The following is a 19,341-nucleotide window of genomic DNA, read 5'->3' on the forward strand; positions in this document are numbered from 1 at the left end:
TACTCAATTAGTCTTTAAACAACTAATAAACAAAGTTAAAACACTCTAAGACATGTTAAACACTTTATACAAATGTTAAAAGTCTCAAGGGTTGCATCTAAGTGTTGTAGGGAAAGGCTACTGTGTTTGGGGTTCAAGGGTAACTCTTAAAATGAGTTTACTCCCTAAGAATCAACACCCCTTGAGTTTACGGTTGTAAACTCTTGATTTTACAGCCGTATACTCCAAATCTTTTGACCATTTGGTGATTTGAAGTCTTCTAGGCTATTCCAAGCATTCCTACTTCACGAATTAGCCTTAGGAAGTGTTTTGTGGCATCAAAACACTCCTCAATGTAGTTTACGGTCTAAGGACCATTTCTCATGAGTTTACTACCTTAAACTCATGAGTTTACTACCTTAAACTCCTAAGTTTATGGTATTTTGGGTTTTCAAGTCCTTAGTTCAATCATGGTACTCGTCTAGATTAGATTTAGCCATAAGAACCAACTATGGGACTTTAAATGGACATTTACCCACTTTTTGGGGTGTTTAATGGTTTTGGAACATCCCTAAACCGCAAACACATAAAATTGGGGGTTTTGGTGCTTTTTCAAGGCTTAAACACAAGAAGGAAGGGTTTAAACATGTCAAGGATGTTCTATACATCAACTAGGGCTTAGATTTGGGACTTATGGACACTTTGGTGCATTTTAGGGTGTTTACGGCCCAAGAACATTCTTCGACCATGAACACCTCCAACCTTATGTTCTTGACATTATTTCTTGATATTCAAATGTAATACTAGCTTAAAATCACTCAAGGATGGAAGTACTTACATAAGGAAGCTTGAATTGAGCTAAAAGGCCAAGAACACTTAGTGTGTGTTCTTAGTGTTCTTGGTGTTTTGGAAAATCTAAACAAAAACCAGAAATGAATGGATGAATAGATGCACAAACACTAGATTAAGTGTTTTACTAACTTGAAAGGGTTAAAACACTTACAAGATTGAAGATTTGGAATTAAATCTTGGATGATACTTGAGAGAATATTTTTGGAGTTTACTCTTTGGATAAATGGGGAGTAAACACAAATGGGGAGTAAACTCATGTATAAGCATGAGTTTACGGCTTTTTGGATGATTTTTCGACCCAAACATAAAAGTTTGGTCGGGTGTTTCTAATACGCGAAGTGTTTGCGGTTTTTCAAAAATCAAAACCCGAGACGACACTTTCTTACACTCGTTCGTTTAAAAATAATATTAAAATAATCAAACGAACTTTATATTTCTTAAAAATAAGAAATAATGACATTGACTTACGATATGAAGGGGTTGACTTTTAGGGTTTGACCGAATGGAAATTTCGGGTTGTCACATAATCACATAGCATACATACTGTCGGGCAATTCTAGGGTGCCCAACCTACCCGGTACGGCCATTCTGGGGTTCCTTCCTACCCATGCGACCATTCTAGGGTGCCGTCCTACCCATGTCAAGCCATTCTGGGGTGCTGACCTACCCGTCGGTCCTAACAACCGACCCTCAGGGACTATTCCACCCCTTACTGCTACTATCACATATATCATAACATAAACATACTATCAGACATATATGGGGTGTCTGAATTACCCTTCGGTCCTAACAACCGAACTTGGGGACTATTCCCCTCCTACTACCTCTATCACATATAACATATCATGCCAGCATATAAAATATCAACACATATTATCAGACATATCTGGGGTGTCTGACCTACCCTTCAGTCCTAACAACCAAACTCTACTACTATCACATATAACATATCATGCCATCATATAACATATCAACTAGTAGCAAACCTAGATGATATCACAAAGATAATCATCTAATCATAAAACTCCTACTGGTGGGCCGGCATCCGCTGCTGCTCCGGAAATCCTCCGGCTATAATTCCCACAAAACACTTAGTCATAGACTGCTAACTGTCCTTAGGGTAAAATGACCATTTTACCCCTGACCAAGTCAAAGTCAAAGTCAACTTCTAGTTGACCTGATTCGTCGAGTTGGCTCGCTAACTCGCTGAGTCCCTATCATTCCATTTGTCCTTATACTCGTCGAGTTAGGCGATGACTCGATGAGTTTTCCTTCTAAATGAACATCGATTGAATCCTCATCCGACTCGCCGAGTTGTATGAACAACTCGTCGAGTTCATCTTCAACTGATAGATAGGTCCTATCCTTGACTCGCCAAGTTATATGAACAACTCGTCGAGTTCATCTTCATCCTTAAGAAGTTTTCCTTGGACTCACCGAGTCTGGTCATGCACTCGCCGAGTCCTATGAACTTCTAGAACAATGGTTTAGTCTAGAATGTTGGGTCACTCCCTGGGACCCCCCAAAAACCTTTCCACACTCAACTGGGTCCTTCTGACCCTCAACTAATATGGGACAGAAACCTTGGACACATCGAATCCAAGAATGGACTCGTCGATTTGGTCACATCCTCTCACTAAATCTTTGATTTCTGATGTACAAACCTTGATCAAAAGATAGATCTATGCTTCTACAATTGATCTAGCACGTAAAGTTACAACCTTTACGTGCTTGCATGGGACTTTGAGCTCAAAGGTCCTAAAACAATCTCTTACAATGCATGAGGCCTTCTTTGAGTGCAAGAGCCACTCCTTTCTGCCTTATAACCCCTCTAAGGGCCTAGATCTGAAACATCAACCCCTAACCATGCTTGCAATCATGGTTGGTGACCAAAATGGCTTAGAAAAGCCCTAAAACTCCACAAAATGGGATCTATCAAAAGAACAAACAAGGTATAGACTTTATACCTTCTGTAGACTGCAAATGATGCTCAAAATCGGATCCTTCTAGCCTCCTCTTGATCCTTCAAGCTTTTCCTTCCTTCCTTGAATCACAAAAGCACAAAAATCACTCCAAATGCCTTAGATTGCTTCAATAACGGCTAGGGTTTTCTATGGGGGTCTTTTGGGAGCAAATGGGACGAAGGAGGTCGAGTTAAGGTGTTTAAATAGCGTGCAAACCCTCAGGTTAGGGTTTTTGTGCAGATAGGGCCTATTCGCCGAGTTCGGGACCCGACTCGTCGAGTCCACTGCTTAAACCCCACGTCTCATTCCGCTTCTACTCGGCGAGTTGGTCCTTCAACTCGCCGAGTCCAAGGCCAAAATGCAAAAATATTAATAAAAGAATATGTACCAAGAACCAGGTGCTACAATGATATTGCATTACAGTATGGTGGTGATAGGGTTTGGATCAGGGGGATCAGGATCAATATTATGATCCGAGTCTGGGTCGGGTGACACTACCGAGCCCCTTGATGAGAGGTTGCGTGAGCTCATCCCAACCAAGATTATGAGGGGCATCCTTGAAACTACCCCAGTGATTTTTGGGATGGTCAAGGAAGGGTTGATGGAGATTATGGAGGAGAGGCTCATGGCATTCAGAGCAGAGATCGCTGCGGGACAGGTCGTGGCCCGAACTCCCTCGTTCCAGGAGTTCAAGGCGTGCAGGATGCTGGAGTTTTTCGGGGTCAGGGACCCCATTTTTATCTGACGGTGGGTAGCAGACATAGAGAATTCCCAGATCACGAGTTCTTTCCCTAATGCGGTAAAGGTGGGGTTTGCTTCATGTATGCTGAAGGATCGAGCCCAAGATTGGTGAGGAAAGGCGACTAGCCAGGTGGGAGCAGCTAGTGTGGCTAAGATGCATGGGCAAAGTTCATCAAGCATTTTGATTTGGATTTTGCCCCACCCATTGAGGTACAACGACTAGTGAGGGAGTTTCATGAGCTCCAACAGACCACCGAGACTGTAGCGGAGATCACCGCCAAGTTTCGGGAACGAGCACTGTTGATCCTACAATATGCTACAAACATGGATACGAGGGGGACGAGATATCATTCCATGTTGATGGATGATATCTAAGAGTTTGTGAGCTTTATCGATTGCAAAACCCTGAATAAGATGGTGGAGTAGGCCCATGAGCGGGAGATGGAGTTGGACTTCCGTACCAAGCGGAAGCCAGAGTAGGCACATACAACAGTAGCTTAGGCTAAAAAGCCTAAGACCTCGAATTCTTCCAGTAGGGTCAGCAGGGCCATGGCCGGTGTACTAAGTACGGTAAACCGCATATTGGGGCTTATCGAGCGGCTAGCTCGGGATGCTATGCATGTTGCCAGTTGGGCCACGTGATCAGGGATTGCCCCAAGAAGGGCTTGCTTTGTTTCTACTGCAACTAAACCGACCACAACTAGGCTAATTGTACGAGGTTGCTGGGAGGAGGAGGAGTAGTGGTGGTACGTGCACCCGCCATAATGAGGATTACTAATGGCCTCCCTGCTAAGGCGGATGCTCCAACGGTGAAGAGCCGCATGTTTCAGTTGACTACCGAGGAGGCTCGAGTAGCGCCAAACATTGTGGCTGGTACATATTTACCTTCCACTCAATATTTAATTGCAATGATTATGTATATATTCATGCTCATGTATAACGACTTTTTGGTCAATGCTATATCTGCCCACATTTTGTTCAATTCGGGAGCCACCCGATCGTTTGTATCTCTTGCACTTAGCAAGAAGTTTCGGGATGCAACAGAGACTTTGGATTCCCTGCTTGAGGTTAAGATTACAGAATAACGCACTGTGAGAGCTTTGAGGGTGTATCGGGTATGTCCTGAATGTGATTAGGGAGAGGTTTCGTGTTAATCTAGTCCCGATACCATTGCGAGGGCTGAAGGTGATTGTCGGGATGGATTGGTTGGGGGCCCATGGGGCCATGATAGATTGCGAGTGCCAGTTAGTAAGGGTTCAAACCCCAAGTGAGGAAGAATTGGTTATCCATTGAGAGAGGGCCTTGTTGGGGCCAACCCTTTGTTCAGCTGCGAGGGCTAGGAGATTTCTGCAGCAGGGTTGTACGGGATTTCTGACATATATCTCGGATACGAGGGTTGAGACCCGATGGATTTGGAGAGTGTACCGTTTGTACAGGAGTTTCGGGATGTCTTTCCCGAGGAGTTACCTGGAGTACCTCCGGAGAGGCAAGTGGAGTTTCACATTGATTTGGTGCGGGGTGCCGCTTCGATATCCAAGGCACCATACCGGCTAGCTCCGCCCGAGATGCAGGAGCTATCTATGTAGCTTCAGGAGCTGCTATACTGAGGGTTTATCCATCCGAGCAGTTCCCCGTGGGGAGCTCCGATCTTGTTCATGAAAAAGAAGGACGGTTCATACAGGATGTGTATTGATTATTGAGACCTGAACTAACTAACGTTGAAAAACCTTTATCCGCTACCGAGGATCGATGATTTGTTCGATCAGTTTCAGGGTGCATATTGGTTTTCCAAGATTGATCTTCGGTCGGGGTATCATCAGATGAGGATATATTGAAGATAGCTTTCAAGACTCATTATGGGTACTATGAGTTTGTGGTGATGCCATTTGGGCTCACCAATGCCCCAGCAACATTCATGGATCTCATGAACAGAGTGTGTAGACTGGTGTTGGATCAGTCAGTGATTGTTTTTATTGATGATATCCTGGTCTATTCTAAGACCAAGGAACATCATAAGCAGCATTTGAGGGAGATATTGGACACACTGAGAATGGAAAGGATGTATGCCAAGTTCTTAAAGTGCGATTTCTAGCTGCGAAAGGTGCAACTTTGGGGCACATCATTAACCAGGAGGGCATTTCGTTTGATCCAGCCAAGTTTGATGTGGTACTGCGGTGGGAAATGCCAAAGAATGCATCTGAGATTCATAGATTCCTAGGTATAGTGGGGTACTATTGGAGATTCATTTAGGATCTCTCCAAGATTGCGGTGCCTTTGACCCGCTTGACAAATATGACATTTCAATGGGGCCCGGATCATCAGTTGGCTTTTGAGACCTTGAGACAAAGGTTATGTGAGGCTCTGATTCTAGTACTAACTGAGGACATGGACAATTTGGTAGTGTACTGTGATGCATAGATCTTAGGGTTAGGCACGATATTGATGCAGATGGGGCATGTGATTGCTTACGCCTCGAGGCAGTTGAAGCCTCATGAGGTGAACTACCCCACTCACGACTTGGAATTGGGGGCAGTGGTGTTTGCCCTCAAGATTTGAAGGCACAACTTGTATGGGGTACAATGCACTATTTATACTGATCATAAGAGTTTGAAGTACTTGATGGATCAACAGAACCTCAACATGCAAATAAGGAGGTGGTTGGATGTACTGAAAGATTATGACTACGAGATCTTATACCATCCAGGGAAGGCAACGTGGTGGCTAATGCTTTGAGTCGCAAGATGGCGGGTTCCCCATTTGGGAACATTTGTTTGAGGATGACAGTGATCTCTCCATTGTTGGATATTATCAAGGAGGCTCAAGTGGAAGGTTTGAAGAGAGAAAATTGGAAGTTAGAGCAGATACGATGTCAGATCCCTTTGTTTTTCCAGGATGGTCGGGGTCTCTTGAACCAGTGTGGCCGAGTGTTGGTTCCAACATCTGGAGGGGTGAGGCAGAAGATATTGGAGGAGGCACACATATCCTATTTCTCTATACATCCAGGGACTACAAAAATGTATAGAGAATTGAGACTGGGTTACCGGTGGCCCTGCATGAAGCGGGAGATCGCTTGGTTTGTGGAACGGTGCTTGACCTGCCGGAAGGTCAAGGCCGAGCATTAGTGGCCTCATGGAAAGGTTCAGCCGCTACTCGTACCCATGTGGAAATGGGAAGAGATCACCATGGACTTCATCACGAAGTTACCAAGGACGATAAGGGGTGTGGATGCCATACGGGTTATTGTGGATAGACTGACGAAGAGTCCCACTTCATTCCGATCTTCAAGAGCATCTCCACGGAGAAATTAGCGGATATTTATGTGAGAGAGGTGGTGATTAGGCATGGGGTTCCAGTGTCATTAGTTTCCAACCAGGATGTTCGATTCACATCTAGATTCTGGAGGAAGTTCCACGAGGAACTGGGCACTCAGTTGCATTTCAGTACGGAGTACCACCCCCAAACAGATGGCCAGAGTGAGAGGACAATCCAGACACTTGAAGATATGCTTCGGGCATGCATGTTGGATTTTGGAGGGAGTTGGGATACATACCTCCCGCTAGCATAGTTTTCATATAACAATAATTATCATGCTAGTATCGACTAACCACCGTTCGAGATGTAGTAAGGTCGGAGGCATATGACCCCAATTTGTTGGGGCGAGGTTGAACACTGGATCATGGGGAGCATCGAAGTGGTGCTCAAGACCATCAGGTTGATTCAGTAGGTACGTAACCGACTACGAGTCATATAGAGCCATCAGAAAAGCTATGCTGACTGGTGCTGATCAGACCTTGAGTTCCAGGTGGGGGATTTCATTTTCCTGAAAGTGTCACTGTGTAAGGGTGTCATTAGGTTCTGAAAGAGGGGCAAGCTAGGGCCTCGATACCTTGGATCATTCAGGATTATCGCCCGGGTAGGAAAGGTTGCCTATCGCTTGGATCTATCAGACGAGCTTAGCCAGATACACAACACCTTCCATGTGTTTCAGCTTCGAAAGTGTGTTACAGACGAGGCCGCAATTGTTTCTCTGGATAACATTCAAGTGGACGAGAGCATGAACTACATTAAGCATCCCATTTCAATTTTGTATAGGAAGACCAAGGTTCTTCGGAACAAGGAGGTAAAGTTAGTAAAGGTTCAATGGCAACACCGAAGGGGCTCTGAATGGACTTGGGAGCCGGAGGATGAGATGCGAGATCACTAGCCGGACTTATTTGCATTAGCAGACTTCGAGGACGAACTCTAGTTCAAGTGGGCGAGACTTGTAACACTTGTTCCAGGTATCATTTAAATTTCTAAGTTTTAGGGTTTTGTGCTGGGACTCGACGAGTTGGGGAGCTCCAACTCGTTGAGTAGAGATCATTTTTGAGGATGCGGGATTTAGAACCTAATAGACGAGTCGGAAGGCCCATACTCGACAAGTAGACTTTGAGGATGAAGTCTAGTTCAAGTGGGCGAGATTTGTAACACCTATTCCAGGTATCATTTAAATTTCTAAGTTTTAGGGTTTTGTGCTGGGACTCGAAGACTTGGGGAGCTCCAACTCGTTGAGTAGAGATCATTTTTGAGGATACGAGATTTAGAACCTAATCGACAAGTCAGTTGGCCCATACTCGACAAGTAGGTGTTGTAAAGGAAAACCCTAATTTTCAGGGGTTTGTACCCTATTTAAAGAACTTATGGCTCACTTACATCCTCTTTCATCGTTCTTATAGTCCAGAGAGAAACCCTAGCTGCATTTTGGTGCTTTCTTGAGTGTCTGTGAGATTTGGAGAGTGAATCTTGGTCTTTTTGGAAGGAAAATTGGAGGGTGAAGAGATTTAAGTGAGGAGAAGGCTTTGGATCTGGCATCTATCTGTTGCTAGCATCCAGTTAGAGGTAAAAAGTTGCTACCTTGATCTCTTTTTGCTTAGATCCCATCTTATGGAAGAATATGACCACTTTTAGTGCAAAGTGGGTGTCAAACTAGGATTTGGACTTGTTATAAGGATATGGTTCCAGATCTGGACACCTCTATGTCTTAAATGACATATCGTTACCCACCTTAACCAGTTTAGGCCCTTTGCATGCACTAAAACCTTGTAGGAACCCTAGTTTTAGTATTTTAGCCTTGTGAGGCCTTTTATGCATGTAAACTTTGAAACTTTATGTGGTAACTACACCATAAGGGGTTGGATATGTGATTTGGAGCCTTGGATTCCACTAGAAAGGACTACACACAAAAAGGGCTGAAGGGACTTGACGAGTTGCTTAGCTAACTCGACGAGTCAGGGAGGGTATTCCCGTTTTCGGGATCCTTAGTGATTCCAGTGAGCTGATTAAGGGATGTCAGTCAAGAGATTTTGGTGTAGAGTTTTCGGCCCTTGGACATTAAGGAACTAAACTAGTTACTCAGGTGACCCGAGTTGACTCGTATTTCGGTTGTATGGACTCTGAAGGAACTTGACGAGTTGCTGGACGCACTCGACGAGTTGAGGTCAACATGGACTGTTGACCTTGACTTTGACCAGGGTTGACTTTGAGGGTATTTATGGTATTTCAAGATTGTGACAAGTTAATCACATGATGATTATAGGTAGTTGTGTTGGAGCTGTGTGTTGGGACTTATCTGATATTATCTTGTCAGTTCAGCTTTCACAAGAGGTGAGTCTCCTCACCATACCAATGGGTCGAAGGCACCAAGGCCGACCCATTTTATGATATGTTGTACACTAGCTATAGTTGTATTATGAGGCATGATAGTTGGTTATGTTCTAGGAAGTATGCTAGTGGTATATGTGTTATGCTTGTATGGAAGACCATGGGAGACCCCATATCACCTGGATGTAAGACCATGTTGAGAGCCCATGTCTTTCCTACTAAAGACCATAAGAGACCCCATGACAACAGGATGTAATACCATGTGGAGAGCCCATGGCTTTCCTATTAAAAACCATGGGATATCCCATGGCACTTAGGTGTAATACCATGTGGGGAGCCCATGACATCCTAGAGTAAGACCCTAGGGACGAGCCCGCAACATCCCTATATGTTGTATGCATGGCTTATGTGGTTTATGTAACTTTTATAGCTAACATGATTATGTGATTACATGGATTGTGTGGGGTATGCTCTAAGGAACTCACTAAGCATTAGCTTACAATTTTTGGATTTGTTTAAGGTATATCTGAGCCTAAGGGCAAGGGAAAGGCTTGATGACGTGACATGCAGTCTCTCTCAGGCGTTTTTATGGGACACTCTGATGTTTGGAATAATATTGTTGATGTTATGAATTTGAAAATAGATGTACTTGAGATTTTATGGTTTATTGAAAATGTTTTTGACTATTTAAAAATGAAAATTTTTCTTTTGAAAAACTGGGTCGTTACAAGTTGCTTCAAGAAGATGTTGGATTAAGGTGTCTAAGCTGATAACTAAATTGCTATATTCTTGTAATTAGAAGCAAAGTCATTTATCATTTTTGGGTTGCTCTTATAATTAGAACTTGATTAGAATGACATTTTTAGAAAGATCATGATTTATTAGATTATTATATGGTTAATAAACTAATTGGAAATTATGAGGAAATTATTTGTTAATATATTATATGATTAATATATTAATTGGAAATAGATATATGATTTGTTAATTTATTATGTGATTAATAAATTAATATGAGATCAGTTGTTAAAAGATTTGTGAATTTATATGATTTATAAATTAATATTAGATCAACTAGAATTGATTAATAATTAATCATAATTAATTCAGGATTAATTGAAGGTACAAGTGGTGAATTTTAATTGTTCAATATGCGAACAAAAGAGACAATTCTAGAACCATCCAATGGAGGAAGATTTTGGGAGCTCTTCAAGGTCCAAAGGGTACAAGAAATGTAAACGTATTGATTTTTACAAGTTGTATCATATCAAACCCAAAAAAATTATTCATTTTAACTAGCTGTAACACATCAAAACCAATAACATATTTGTTTTAATGAGTTGTGTGAAACCCAAAAATACGTTTTAACAAGTTGTGTCGTATGCATGTAAAGTTTTATCGGGCCAAACAGGTCCAAGATCCAGAAAACCAGGACATGGACCTGGACCCAGAAGGTCTCATCCGGTCCAGTCCACGGTCCACAATATTCTTCGGAACCGATCCGGTCCAAGAGTCGGTCCGGTCCGATTCGGTCTAAATGCTCACCCCTAATAAGAAGAGTCAAAATTACTATTTCCAAATATAACCTTCTTTGATTTTGTATGCTTTAAAAGTTTTAATATTGTGACATCCTGAATTTCATGGCCAGAAAAGACCGATTTGTTTTTGCTTTATTTAAAATCAGAGAATTCTTTTGAAGGATAATATTGCAGAATTTATTTCCAAAAATATGATAAAGATATTTTCTAAGCATTTCCGAAGAAATGCATTTTAATTATATTCAAAACATTGGGATGTCATCGTCAATACAACACATAAGAATAAACAGAAATAGTACATGCCTTACAAACATCTATTATTCTTCTAGCCTATAATCCATAAATCTCTCATCTTTTCATCACACCAGTGCCCTAGTGCCACTACCTGTAATACAAGAAATTGAGTGGGTCAGGCTTGGGAGCCTAATAAGCATATAGGGATTTCAACCCACAATAAATTAAATTCTTTATTCTCATCAAATCATTTAAACCGATTATCCATTCCCACTATCCTTGCTTTCTATCCCTAAAGCATCCAATTAAAGGGACATATCCTAAGGATTATCTTCGGGATAGACAATAATGCTTAGGGGTTTCCTTAGCAATATATGTCAATAAGGAAACTGAGTGGGGTGGAGTACACATGGTGAACACTTAGTTCAAAAACACCTACAGGTTGCGAGCTTGCCGGTGTTCTACCAAACTGTCTAGAATAGTCTGTGTTATCATCTATACTTTGCTAGACAACTGGATCATCTTTAAAGTCAAGGCCACTTATCATGTATCTCATCTTTCATCTTTCATCATCTATATCATCTTTCATTTACCCATATTTACCCAACATAATTATAGGTATTAAATACATATACAGTTTAAATCAAGTAAAACATGTATAAATCGTTCATCCAACATAGATTTCAGGAACATAGATAATAGGCACATATAGCATTTAATTTATATTAAATACTTCATATCTATGTATAAGATGAAAGTAGCTATGCACTCACTTGTTAAAGTGACGACTCGAAATTTAGACAACGCTTCACTTCTAGTAATTGTCTTTTCCTTTGACGTAACATAATATCATTATCACTATCTCTTAGTCTAATATTTAATGCGACTATAAATAAGAGCCTCTAGGCTCTCATATTTCTTGCACCATTCTCTTGATTCAAGAGTCTTTCTCTTCTTATCCCCCGAGCATTTCGGTCCCTAGTGATTCGACTTCTCTTTCTGTAGTTTTTAGTATAGTAAGGTGAGCGCTAAAGCGCTGCAAGAATCTTTCTAAGAAAGATTCAGTGATGAAGTTTTGCCCCTGCAGAGTCCGGCTCCTAGCTAAGTAAGTTATGCTACCTTATATTAAATATAGCTTATAATATCGTTATTATGAACCTATAAATAAAATTTATCAGTGATTCAAAGTCGTTATACTGATTGATCTACTTATGGTGATGATGTCTAGGCTATGATTTAGTGAGGTGTTTAAAGTGGCATTTCCGAACAGTATACTTCGTATATCAAACGGACTCTACCTCCGATATGATCCTACCTGGTTGTTCCTTACTTGATAGATCATGAAAGTAGACTTTGATTTAATGATGAATCTAGAATAATAATTAGTCACAATAAAGATTAGACTAAAACATTGCAATAATAATGCCAGGTTTCGTCGAAGGAAAATAGAATCGTTAGAAGTGAAGCGTTGCCTAAGTTTGGAATCATCACTTTGACAAATGAGTGCATAGTACCTTTCGTGACCATGATTTTAATACAAGTATTGAATAATGTATTAAATGTTTTTTGGTGTTTAAAATATTTGATATTGCCTGAAATTAGTGTTAAACCTAAATTAAATAAGAGGAATATTGGGTAGTATCTCTTTATAAGAACGAGTGACATATACAAAGAGAGTCGAACTTTAAATTTTTCATTGATCCGAGAGCATTGATTAGACATAGTCAATTGTCCCTAGTCCGAGAGTATCGAATGAGCATAATTATTAATCCAGGAGTATGGATCAGGCATACCCAAACCGGAAGTATAGATTAGGTAAGGATGTTAATTTCAGATCCGGGAGTATAGATCAGGTAAAAAGTTTAATTTTAGATTCAGGAGTACGGATCAGGTATAAAGGTTAATTTTAGATCCGGGAGTATGGATCAGGTAAAGAGGTTAATTTTAGATCTAGGAGTATGGATTAGGTAAAGTGGTTAATTTTTGATCCAGGAGTATGGATTAGGTAAAGAGGTTAATTTCAGATTCAAGAGTATGGATTAGGAAATACGGTAAGTTTAAGATATGAGAGTATAAATCGTATCGTTGTGAGGGTCGTCGGGTGGGATGAAATTGCTTATATGATGTGAAATTGTATATATCGTGAGTTCTAATATATATATATATATATATATATATATATATATATATATATATATATATATATATATATATATATATATATATATATATGGTATAACATTGTGGGATTAAAATCCCTATGTACTCAGCAAGTTTTCCAACCTGACCCACTCAGTTTATTTGTATCACACGTGTCGATACGAAGATACTTTACACTAAGATATTAAACGAGATGTAAATCACTAGTGTAAATGAATGTAAGGTCAGTTTATGCTTATGTTTCTATATTGACGATGACATCCCAAAGTTTTAATATAAACAAACTACATTTCTTTGGAAATGTTTTGATAATATTATTATCATGTTTTTCTGGGAACAAATTCCGCAATATTATTCTTTAAAATTAATACTCTGATTTTTTAATAAGCATAAATAAAATTTTTAAAATGACTATGAATTTGGGGATGTCACATGGGACGACATGTACTTTCTCTCTCTCTCTCTCTCTCTATATATATATATATATATATATATATATATATATATATATAAGTGTGTGTTTTGCTGCACTTATTTTTACAATTTACTAACGATTCGACTGATTTTTTCCTATTTTATTATATTATAATAATTGTGAAACACATGATATTCACATAACTCTTCTTTTTTAAATCAAATAGTTACAATTGTTGACCCTAACTATTACATTATCTTAATAATGCTTAGCTAGAAACGTGGATGTTACAACTCTCTCCCCTTAGGATGATTCCGTCCCGGAATCATGCATCAACAAATAGATGTGGATAGTGACTTATCATGTCACTCTCTGTCTACCAGGTAAGATTCGACCCATTTGAATGTTTCCATCGTACTAACACTAATTCGACCATCTTGCGTCACAATTTTTTCGTTTTACGGTCAATAATTGCTTCAGGCTCTTCGATTAACATCTTATCTTCATCAATTGTTAACTCCGAAACTAGAATTATATCGGGAACTTCTCCCGTGAACTTCCTAAAATAACACACATGGAAGGTGTTATGAATACTATCTAGTTCTTTTGGCAATTCTAGCTTTGTAAGCTTGGTTCCCAGTCCTCTGAAGAACTTTGAATGGTCCAATGAATCTTGAACTCAGCTTTCCTCTCTTTCCAAACCTTATAAGTCCCTTCCATGGTGAGACTTTGAGCAACACCAAATTGCCAACTTTAAAAGTCACTGGCATTGCTTCTTGTCTGTATAACTCTTTTAGCGATCTTGAGCTACTAACATCCTTTAGCTCTTTTAGCGATCTTTAGCTACTAACATCCTTTCTCTAATCACCTTTAGCTTTTTAGCAATTTTATGGACTATTTCAGGACCCATAAACTGCTTTTCTCTAGCCTCAAGCTAACAAGATAGCGTATGGCTCTTATGTTCGTACAAGGCTTTATCAGGTGCCATCTCAATGCTTGAATGGTAACTGTTGTTGTAGGAAAACTCTACCAGGGTTAGATGCTCATCCGAGTTACCTTGGAATTCTAGGGTACACACTCTTAACATATCTTCTAGTGTTTGAATTGTCCTTTCGCTCTGACCATCAGTTTGTGGATGGTAGGCTATACTTAAACACAACTACGTACCCATTGCTTCTTGTAGGCTCTTCCGAAACCATGATGTAAAATGACTATTACGATTCGAGACAATCGTTAAAGGAAAACTGTGAAGTCTCACTATTTATTTTATGTAGGAATTTGCAAGGTTGTCCAAAGACCATCTCTCATTGGTTGCTATGAAGTGTGCACTCTTTGTGAATCGATCAACGATTACCCAAATCATGTCATGATCGGTCTTCGTCGTGGGTAGTTTAGTCACAAAATCCATGGTGATGTCTTCCCACTTACCTATGGCTACAGGCAAACGTTATAAATTCCTATATGCTTTTTGATGTTGTGCTTTAACTCTTGCACATGTTACATACTCCGCCACATACTTTGCGACATCGAGCTTCATCGTCGGCCTCTAGTAGTAAAGTTTCAGATCCTTATACATCTTACTGCTGCCAGGATGAATCGAGTACATGGTCTTGTAAGCTTCTTCCATGAGAATATATGCTATTCCTCCCATATTAGGAACCCAAATCCTATTTTGGAATACCTTCAATCCATGACTATTTGTACCAAATACCAACTTTTGCCTAAATATTCTTCCTTTGGTCATTTTCTCCAAAGCTTCTTTTTGAGTTTTCTTAATGCTTTCCACAACTTTTGAGACAACTTCTATTCTTAATGCTCTTGAACTTTTTCTTTCAAGGTTTATTTTTCAATTCAGAGCATCAACTATGACATTTGCTTTACCACGGTGGTAAAGTATCTTACAGTCGTAATCCTTGAGTAATTCTAGCCAGCTTCGTTGTCTCATACTCAATTCCTTTTGATCAAAGAGATACTATAGACTCTTATGAGTGGGTTAGTTCTTTTCATTATTTTTCAGTTTTCAAGATGCATATGCGATTACCTTAACTCGCTCGGTCAGAACACAACCTAACCCTACTCCAGATGCATCGCTATAGACTGCGGAGCCTTTAATTCCATTAGGTAATGAAAGAATTGGTTCTTCACACAACTTCTTCTTTAATTTCCCGAATGCTTCTCCATGTTTCTCACTCCATGTATATGTAACTCCCTTATGGGTCAAGGCTTTTAATAGAGCAACTATCGAAGAAAAACCTTGGATAAACCTTCAGTAATATCCATTTAATCCCAAAAAGCTTCAAATCTTGGTGTGACTTTTTGGTCGTTCCCATTTCATCACAACTTCAACCTTTGTTGGACCAACTATTATTCCTTCATGATTAACCACATGACCCTAGAATTGGACTTCTCAAATCCAAAAATCATATTTGGAGAATTTTGCGTACAACTTCTCCTTCTTCAAAACTTCTAATACTTCTCGCAAGTGATTTCTATGATCCTGTTAGCTCTTTGAGTAAATCAGAATGTCATCTATGAAAACCGTTACGGATTTATGGAGGAATGGTTTACAAACCATGTTCATCAAATCCATAAATATTGCTGGAGCATTGGTTAGCCCGAACACATAGTGTCCATATATTATTCTGAATGCAGTCTTCTCAATATCTTGCTCTTTCACCTTTAACTGATGATATCCTGACCTAAGATCTATCTTTGAGAAATATCTTTCACCTTGCAGCTGATTGAACAAGTCATCAATATTTGGTAATGGATACTTGTTCTTCACTATTGACTTGTCCAGATCTCTATAATCTATGAACATCCTCCTGCTCCTATCCTTTTTCACGAATAACAACGGAGCTCCCTAGGGTGAAGAACTAGGTCTGATGAAATTGTTGTCCAACAACTCCTGAAGTTGCATCATAATCTCGTTCATATCTATCGGTGCTAATCGTTATGGTACTTTCACTATTGGCATTGATCCTGGCAATAAGCCTATTCAAAAATCTACTTGTCTATTAGGGGTTAGGGGGAAATCCAGGAAGATCTTTGGGAATGACTTCCGGATAGTCACAAACCACACATATCATTTGCATTTCTTTCTTCTCCTTCCTAGCGTTGATCACAAATTCCAAGTATGATGTACATCCTTTGGACAAACACTTTCTAGGTTTCATCGGGGAGATAATTCAAAATTTTACTCTACGTTTGTCCTTGTATACCTTAAAAGACTCTTTTTCGGGTGGGTTTACTGTCACCATTTTATTCCTACGTAGTATCTCAACAGCGTTCGCACTAAGCAGATCCATTCCTAGTACTATGCCAAAATAGTTTAACTCAATGGGTAACAATTCCTCGTGGAATTTATTCCCATTCAAGTGAATGATGATGTTTTTAATGCAACCGCTAACAGGTATGAATTTTCCACTAACAACTTCTATAATTAGAGGACTATCTAGTTTATCTACCGACAACACTAGCCTTTCACCAAATTTATGCTATATAAAGGAGTAATTAGCTCTAGAATCAAGCAATATATTGGCAGGCAATCCATTTACAAGAAAGGTACCTAAAGCGACATTTGTTTTATCACTTGTTGCTTCCAGGGTCATCTGGAATGCTCTTGCCTTTGGCCTAGGTGGCACATTGGGCTTTGCTGCCTCTTTCTTCTTCGGGCAGACCCTAGCAATATGCCATTCTTCATTACATCCATAACACACCCTATTGTTTGATGTAAACTCATTGGTGTAATGACTAGTTTTCTCGCACTTAAAACAAGTCAACTTCTCACCATGTTTTCCAGAGTGCTTCTTTTTGCACTTCTCACACCATTTTGCTTCATCTTATCCTCCTCCAAACTTCTTGGAACCAGACTTTGAGAATCTGCTTTTCTTGTTGGACCTTGAAGATCCATCAAACTTCCTCTTTTCTCTTACCTTATCTCTCTCTAGACCCTTCTCCCTTAACTGGGTCTCAACATTCTTAGCTACCTAGATGGTGGCTTCCAAGGTGGTTGCTTGTTTTACCATTGGACCAAAGTCTGTTGGCAATCCATTAGCAAACTTGTTGACCTTCGAGAGTTCAGTTGGAACTAAACAAGGTACAAACTTCATCTTCTATGTAAAAATTACAACGTACTTGTTGACGCTCATCCTTCTCTTCTTCAGATTTTGGAACTCGTTGTTGATATCTAGAAGATCATGCTCAGAGCAGTACTATATTTTAAGTTGCACAAAAAATTCTTCCCAAGAAATCTTACTAGCTTCTCATTTGGGCATGGTATTAGCTAGTAACTTCCACCAGCTTAATATCCCAGTCTTCAACTGTCTAACCGCGAGAACAGTATTCTGCTTGTTGCTGCAGTCGCAACTTTCAAACATTATCTCCATCTCGGAGATCTGATCCATGACTTGAACAGGTGTTGGGATTCTAGAAAAACTTGGTGGCTTGGATACCATGAAATCATTGTACTTCCATCCACGTCTATCATCTCCTTCATTTGGTTGGTTCCATCTAACCACACGAGGCTCATCTTGACTGACATTTCGACTATAGTTTCCTTCTTCTGACTGTTCTATGTCCACATTAGGTTGTACAACGGGTTCAATAGTTTCATCCCTACTATTACGCAACATTTGTCTCATCTACTCCCTTTGTTCGACCATCATAACCCGAAACATTTCTTGGAATCCTAGCAGTGTGATTGGCTCGGGTGCAGCTACTACCTCTAGCACACGCTCAATCACTCATGGCTCAGGTTGTTGGTTTCCATTAGCATTTCTTAATCCGTTGTGAGTTCTCACCATGTCGATCTATACACCCAAGAACATGTTCAGTGTATAACGACGAGAATTAAGATAGGGAAAACTTTATTTACGATAGACGTATAAATCTCCTCATAACTCCAAAAAGTTACATGTTAGTTCTAATATTATAGTTAAGTATTTAGAAATCTAAACACATAAAATTTCCAATCCGGTCCGCAATAGACCATAGATTTGATCTAATAATAGCATCATAAGGCATATAAGGTATCTTATAGCTATAACATAAATCATTTAGCACATAAAATCGATTTAGGCATCTTTCCTTAAAAAAAAAACAGTGCACGTGTCTCTTCAAGCATATTTCCTTAATATAGCAGACACTCATCTCGGAATCATCGCTTAGAATTCTAATTTTAAGTCAAAAATCATACAAATTCCTAGTTCGCTTAAACTAATGCTCTAATACCAACTGTGACATCCCCAATTTCACGGCCTGAAAAAACCGATTTGTTTATGCTTTATTTAAAATAAGAGTATCATTTTGAAGGATAATATTGTAGAATTTGTTCCAAAAAATATGATAAATATATTATCAAAGCATTTTAGAAGAAATGTATTTATATATATATATATATATATATATATATATATATATTAAAAACGTTGGGATGTCATCGTCAATACAACATATAATCATTAACGGTAAGAATACAAGCCTTACAAACATCTATTATTCTACTGGCCTATAATCCATAAATCTCTCAGCTATTCATCACACATGTGTCATTGTGCCACTACCTGTAATACAAGAAACTGAGTGGGTCAAGCTTGGGAGCTTGTTGAGCACATAGGGTTTCAACCCACAATAAATAAATTCTTTATTTTCATCAAATCATTCAACTCGATTACTCTTTCCCGTTATCCTCACTATCTATCCCTAAAGTATCTAATAAAAAGGATGTATCCTAAGGATTATCTTCGGGATAGACAATAATGCTTAGGGGTTTCCTTAGCAATATATGTCAGTATGGTAACCATGGGGGGATGGAGTA

This window comes from Lactuca saligna, chromosome 5 (assembly GCF_052625555.1).
Source record: "Lactuca saligna cultivar CGN05327 chromosome 5, ASM5262555v1, whole genome shotgun sequence".
Taxonomy (NCBI): Eukaryota; Viridiplantae; Streptophyta; class Magnoliopsida; order Asterales; family Asteraceae; genus Lactuca; species Lactuca saligna.